This window comes from Calidris pugnax, unplaced genomic scaffold (genome assembly GCF_001431845.1).
Source record: "Calidris pugnax isolate Ruff unplaced genomic scaffold, ASM143184v1 scaffold68, whole genome shotgun sequence".
In the NCBI taxonomy this organism is placed as follows: domain Eukaryota; kingdom Metazoa; phylum Chordata; class Aves; order Charadriiformes; family Scolopacidae; genus Calidris; species Calidris pugnax.
The window spans coordinates 2,077,235-2,084,748 of NW_015090921.1; the positions used below are offsets into that span (position 1 = coordinate 2,077,235).

Below are 7,514 nucleotides of genomic sequence, written 5' to 3' on the forward strand. Positions count from 1 at the left end.
GAACCATAGAATGGTGGCAAACATAGAATCATAGAACCATAGAACGGTTTGGGTTGGAAGGGACCTTAAAGATCATCAAGTTCCAACCCCCTGCCCTGGGCAGGGACACCTCCCACCAGACCAGGTTGCTCAAGGTTAAAAAAAAAAAAAAAAAAAAAAAAATTTCTTTCTTAAACATCATGAGGTTGCTCATGGAGAACCCACGGCCCCTGAGAAAATCTGCTTATCCAGGTACACACAGGACGCTTCCACAGGCCCCCACAGCAGCTCCTCCTCTAAGTCTCGTGCCAAAAAAGAAAAAGAAAAGGACATGCAAAGTGTGCCAGCACGAATGTGCCATCCCAAACATCATGAGGTCGCTCACGGAGAACCCACGGCCCCTGAGAAAATCTGCTTATCCAGGTACACACAGGACGCTTCCACAGGCCCCCACAGCAGCTCCTCCTCTAAGTCTCGTGCCAAAAAAGAAAAAGAAAAGGACATGCAAAGTGTGCCAGCACGAATGTGCCATCCTACCAAGGGCTTGCAGGCAGAGGAGCGGTCCCAGCAGAACCTGTACCCACCAGCAGGTATTTGAAAACCACGCGGCTTGGGACATTCATCTACTCATTGTTTAAAAAAAAATAAAATAAAATAAGAAAAACCAAACAAAAAATCAAGACCTTGAATGAGCCATGAGAGATAAGCATGTGAGAAAGAACGGCATGCGAATACTGCTATCCATTTTATTCTACTACACTCTTGGGGAAAACCATCAGCAATAAACTAAAGCAGGAGAAGCAAACACTTTTACAGTGCTCCCCTTGCTCATCGGAAGGAGATGATTATGATTTTCAGCTCAGCTCCAGTCCATTTCATAGACTTCCATTTCAGTTAAGGACCTTTTTCTCCTCCCCTCCTTCACTGCCTGAAACATCTCTCCAGTGACGCTCCCCGCTGCTCCTCATAGCACAAGACACACAGAGCACTGTCTTCTCACAGATCATGAATTCTGGCATAAAAACCCTCTGTCGAACCAGCCAGTTCTCCTGCTCTACACTGTTTGAATTTAAATTCATCTTCATTTAAAAATAATCTCCAGGAGTCTGTAACACAGGAGCTCTGTCTCCCTGCCCTTCACTCTTTTCAAGTCTGTCCCTTTTTTCCCCTCCTTGTGCAACGCCACCATCACAAAATACAAGAGCCTTCTCACCTATTTCTACCTCATCAGCTTTTCATTGATCCTCAAAACTCCAACAGCAGCCACTCATACATTCTGCAAGGAGGAAAGAGGGGGGGAAGGCAACCCAAAACCTACACAACACCCCCCAAACTCAATCAGCCTCTATGGCAGCACGTTATTTTCCAAACCACAACTGCTCTCGGCTCAAGTTTTGAGCTAAGGAGCTTTCTCCCTGCTTTTGAGTGCAGCCTGGAGCCCATCACCCAGGAGATGTTTCCATTCCCAGCCCTCTGCCCAGTTCCCGCTCGAGGAGCAGGCCACAGTTCCCATAACACGGGTACCAGCAGGCTTCTGTTTTTGTTAGTGGTTGTTTTTTTTCTTTTTCCAAAAGCCAAACACTGCAAATGTCGCCCCCCAAACTGAATCAGCCTCTATGGCAGCACGTTATTTTCCAAACCACAACTGCTCTCGGCTCAAGTTTTGAGCTAAGGAGCTTTCTCCCTGCTTTTGAGTGCAGCCTGGAGCCCATCACCCAGGAGATGTTTCCATTCCCAGCCCTATGCCCAGTTCCCGCTCCAGGAACAGGCCACAGTTCCCATAATGTGGGCATCAGCAGGCTTCTGGTTTTGTTGGTGTTTTTTGTTTTTTTCAAAAGCCAAACACTGCAAATGTACAGCCATCTGCCCAGTTCCCGCTCGAGGAGCAGGCCACAGTTCCCATAACACGGGTACCAGCAGGCTTCTGTTTTTGTTAGTGGTTGTTTTTTTTCTTTTTCCAAAAGCCAAACACTGCAAATGTACAGCCATAAAAAATTAACAAGAAAACAACAAAGCATGTGACATTTAAATCCAGAGAACTGCTGGATGCAGCTGCAACTGCTAAATTATTCAGTGCTCTCCCTCGCCGCGGGGCCTCCCCCAGCCACGGGAAGCAGCTCCCAGCCAGGAGCTGGGAGAAGAGACTAGTACAAGAGGACAGCAGGTAGAAAAGACACACTTTTTCTCCTCTCACATGGGTTTCAAGCTATTCACCTACTCGTTTAACGGGTGACATCACTCAAGGTACCACCACCACCAAATACAGGCAGATTGAACTCTCTTTGCTGCAGATGGGCCACACATGGACAAATGACGGGCTCGCTGGGTTCCTGACAATAAATTCCAGCCAAGGCAGAAAAGGGGGACACTCACAACACATCTTGGGGTAAGGAGAACCAGAAAATAAAGAGAAATATTCAAAATAATCCAGTTATTTGGCTCAAACTGGTACTCAGAGCCTCACCTCTGTTTTGCCTCTTAGAAACACCCAGTCCATCTCCCCACGTGTGCCACCCACCTTGCTACGGAGCCTCACCTCTGTTTTGCCTCTTCTTAGAAACACCCAGTCCATCTCCCCACGTGTGCCACCCGCCTCGCTATTCCTTCCCTCCGCACGCCTTCCCCTTCTCTTCACCAACAATGTGGAAGATCAGAAATTCCTACTCTCAAACCGATCCTACTATTAATTTTGGTGATAACTCATAGTACCAGCTGGTGAAAACCAAAAAAGGAAAGCGAAGAGACAAGCCCCTTTTCTCTCTGCTCGAGGTCTGGGACGTGGGAAGCGCGTGTTGGGTGTTTACGTGTGGGTGAATCTGCCAGAGGAAGCGAGCTCCGAGCGCAGAAGGCATCGGAGCCGCCTCAAGCGGCTGTTGGGACCAGGGAGTGACAGAACAAGGAGTCCCCAGAGGATCTTCTAGACATTGGCAGTCACCATGGCAAAGGAGGGAAGACACAACACCTGCTGGATAACATCTGAAGACTGATGAGAGGAAGAAGGGAGAAGTGAGGTGGCCTAGAGGAAAGAAGCAGCAGGGCCAGCCCGTAGCTCCAGCAGAGCATGGTGTAGGCGCTATCAAGAGGAAACAGACACCATCACGGCGGCTGAGAGGCTCAGCCCTCTTGGGTGAAGCAATTTTGGGCAAATACCAGTTTCAACTCTTAACCTTCTTTATCAGAAAAAGCACTCCTCTTCTCCCGCTATCTGATGCGGAGGCAGAACTTCCCCATCTCCTGCCCCAAGGGCTTTTCCAGAGCCAGCACAATACACCTGGGCAAGCAGAGATCCAGGGAAGCTGGTGTCAAAGCTGTGGGCAAGAAGACAACCAAGCATCTGATACTGATAGTGGGAAATTCAGTTAGAATGTAAAGGGAAGCAGGATACAACCATGATGCTGAACTGGCAGACGTGACAAAGAAAAGGAATAGATTAAGAAAAAAGGCTACTCTGGTCGTCAGATAACACGCGGTTCCTGGAGGTTATCAGATACATTACTGTCAATCTGGCTATTTTTGTCTCCTTTGTAAAAAAACACAACCCAAGGTTAATTTCCTGATTCTCACAAATACCACTTCGAACAACAGTTTAGAAATTAGACGAAAACAAAGCCAAAGGGAGAGACCTGACAAACATGACAGGATACATCAAAGGCGACGTGATGACCAGCCCCTTTTCTGAGGGCTGTGGCTGCTGTGAAATACCGAACACTGGGGAAGAAACAGAAAACCACAAAACTTTGTTCCTTGCTGCTACGCTGATGCCTTATTCCTCACATTGACCTGGAAACATGACAGTCTCTTATTCAACACAACACCCCGGAACACAGCAGGAGAACTGCCTCGGCAGGTGCAAGGCCTCGGAACACAGCAGGAGAACTGCCTCGGCAGGGGTTACACGTAGGCATATACGAGTGGCACTTCTTACTTTGAAATCATTGCAAGGGATAATCATTGCTAGCAGCAGCGATTAAAAGTAAACACAACCTCTCACAATTCAGCGGTTTGCGGACACCGAAAAGCACAGCCCCTCTCCATTTGGGAATTCTCTGGTATAAAGAGATTTTAAAGCTCCTAGCAGCACGGGGGTAATTTCTTCAGAGTTTTGCTGGGTTTGGGGTTTCAGTTGGTGATTCTAGTTGAGCGAGACAAATCAGGAGCACATTTCTCAACCATCAACGGGAGTTTTCCTGTGGTCTTGACAAGTTTAAAGGCCTCCCGTGACAGAGAATCTAATCGCCCTAAAATTATTTTCTAGCACAGACAACAGAGCAAAGACCAGCTGAATTATGCAGGCTCAGTTACAGAGAGCAAACAGCAGGTCGTTGTAACAGTTTTTCACAGCTCTTGAGGTGGAGAAGGAAAAGCAGCAAACCTTTCTGTCGGCGAAGGACATACCACAATTACTCCACAGATTAACAGATTATCCCACTAAAAAACACTCCCTTCTAATTGATGCCTCACGATGCTCATTTTTATTTCCCTTCGTGTCTCACCAGGTCACCGACGATGCTTTTCCTTCATGAAAATTTATACCTTGAGACAGAGGGAGATCTTTTAAACTGGGGAAGTGATATTAATCTTGCATATCAAGCTCTTTCATTCTTGATTCTAAATCCTTTCCTCGTTGCTGTAAATCCCCAGCCTGTAGCTGTATTCTGTATTTTCTACTACTGCGTTGAATAACTACGTCAAAGCCTTTTTGCTAAGGGGCTGCCCAGAAATTTAATGCAGCATATCTTAAATGCAGGCACAGTGGGGCCAAAGGACGTTTGCAAGAATTAATCTGGGTTTTAACGTATGCATTGCCCGTCTCCGATTCCTTCCTAATGGAAAGTAAGTGAAACACCCAACTCTGTCCTTGGTTTTAACAGAAAAGTATCAATTTCCATCTTGTGAGCACGATGGCACTACCCACCTAGTTAAAAGACTACAGTGTGAAACGACGACCAAGCCACTAAATTTTACATCATTCGTTATTCACCATCATGCACTAAATCTCTAACAGCACTTTTTCCCCCCAAAAAAGAAAGCCATTTCTCTAAGAAACATTATCTGGGGAGAAGTATCAGAGAAAATCTACTAACTCAAGTGTCGTAAATTAAAAACTGTGAAGATTCATTCTCTTAGAATTCAGCACTACACATGACTTGCTAATTTAATACCAGAATTCTTTTCATAAATATTTGTTTTTTCAACTGACTTGTTGCAAAAGATATTAAATAGATGAGATTGAACCTCTAGTATATCCTGTCTATACATAACTGGAATATTTTATATGGCTTGTGGTGAGGGGGAGGGGAAAGCTATAGATGATGAGCCTCTATGTCCCTCAGCCCAAGCCAGATAAAATCAAAGCCAACATTAATTTAATTTAGGAAGATGGTATGAATGAGCGTTTTAGTGAGACTTGAGGTGCAGTGCTCCCTCTACCATTTCTACTGAACCATCAATCCTCATACTCTAAAAACTAAAAAGCTACTAAAAACTAAAAAGCTAGGTGGGTAAGACTTGCTATTAAAAATCCTTGAAACTCTTATTTCTCCATCTTCATCTCCAAAATCCTTCTGAAACAGACTGAAGTTGGGTAACCTGTCTGCTTCCAAAAGTATTATAGAATGGCATAAAGGTTGAAGAAGAGGTTTTCCCTCTAGAATATTCATGTTTTTCCATGAAAACTTTAAACTAGAATACGTATTTTTTGTCAGCTGCTACACAGCCTTTGGTTCACCACCATTCACGGCTTTGGCACAAAACACACACATCATCAAAATATATCTTGGCCATATTACGCATTGTGTACGGAAAACATTCTTTCAGTGTGGACATTATTTGCCTTTTTGCCCACGCAGTAAAACTAGAACTGTTTACAAGGTAGTAATGGCACGGAAACTAATGCAAGAGGACTCTGAAGCTTACAGCTTGAAAACTGTTAATTTGGTAAAAACACAAAAGTCCAGACTTGTAATACGAGCGCAGCACCACCGGAAAGGCACGTACAAGATCTTTTAGTGCAGACAAGGCTAAATTACTTTCCAAACAAAAGTGTTCTAGAGACTTGCTGATGATTTTGCATTTTATCAAACACACAGTAAGATGCTTAATGCGTATGTAATTAATTGCGGGGTATATTAAATTGGGTCCAAGAGCTATGCATTTTCTCACAACAGTAAAGCAAAGGAACAATTTTAGAGCTTGAATGCTCCATCAGTTCAGCATTATATAACCTGCTACGAGAGGATGGTCAGATGAGATCCTGCAAAAAATGCATTTTAGCTATGTTAGATGTCCCAGGTGCTCTCTCTGATGTGTCAGGATTGCAGATTTTTCATTAGTGCTGAAAACAGCAAGTACTCCTCGTGCCCATCCAAAAACAGTTCCCAAGATTCAAGCGGCATAAAGTCCAAAAATGGAGACACTTCCCAAGTAGCCTATATTTGGATGACTTTGGTTTAGTTACATGACCCTCAGGACACCACAATACGTCTTCCCTCCCCTCACTTCTGTCTACCAGCAACATCCTTTCTGCACATAAGTGACACTGCAAAGAGCACAGCAAGGACACTTGAGAGCGTTACCAGCAGAAATGCTGACCCAGAATTGCACCGAATGCACAGAAAATGGCTGGCTCGCCCGGGGAAAGCACAACGGATCGACAGATTCACAGTTCCACCCCATCACTGTGGGGCTGAGAATTTATGATGTGTGTTATTTTGCGTGCGTCTGAAAACAGCGTGGTAAAATGGGCAAGCTCTGGGCGGAAAAAAAGGGGAGAGAAGAAAGGCAGGCAACAAATCAGTTTCCTCCAAGGCTTATCATCTCTCTAAGCACTTCTTTATCGTGACTCCACACAAACAGTAGCGCAGACCAAGCTTTCTTCCCCTCCTCCCACTGAAAAGTGAGCAACACGGCAAGGTGGTGACACCCATTTCTAAGTGGAAAACGATGCTGATGTACGGCTTACTCCATCAGAAACTGCCCAGCGTCAAGTGGATTTCCTGTTCTATTATCTCGGGGTGTAACAGGATCTGCTGTTCACAAACCAAAGAGTAAAAACACCTTCCCAGCCCCGTCGCTGCCGCAGCCCCCACACACACCCCCCGACCCTCTGCTCTGCCCAGGGGATCGCTCCGTCCTGCCGCCTCCCTTTACCTGCCCCAACCTGCGCCCGCTTCCTCCCGGCAGCGAGCGAGGAAATCCCGCCGGGAGGCCCGGGCCCTGCCCTGCCCTGCCCGCCGGGCGCCCCGCGTGTGGGGAGCCGGGGGAGCCACCGGGCCCCGCGGCCTCACACCCGCCGCCGGCAGAGCCCCCTCCCCGGCCGGTCCCGCCGCCATTTCCACACCCCGCCGCTCCGCTGGAAACCCTCAAGAGACGCCCCTATCACCCCCTCACGCCGGGGCTGGAAACCCTCAAGAGACGCCCCTCTTCCCCCCTCACGCCGGGGCCGCTGCCCCTTCCCGCCACCGGCCGGCTGCCACAGAGCGGGGCGCTGAGGCGAGCGGCCCCCGCGCACCCCCGGAGGCCACAGACCCCCCGGG

The 7,514-nt window shown here is 47.1% G+C and overlaps 1 protein-coding gene across 29 annotated transcripts in view; it reads right to left on the reverse strand.

Annotated features, from left to right (window-relative positions):
- Positions 1–7,514, reverse strand: part of MADD (MAP-kinase activating death domain) — an 81,270-nt gene that overhangs the window by 72,895 nt on the left and 861 nt on the right. The window lies entirely within an intron of this gene.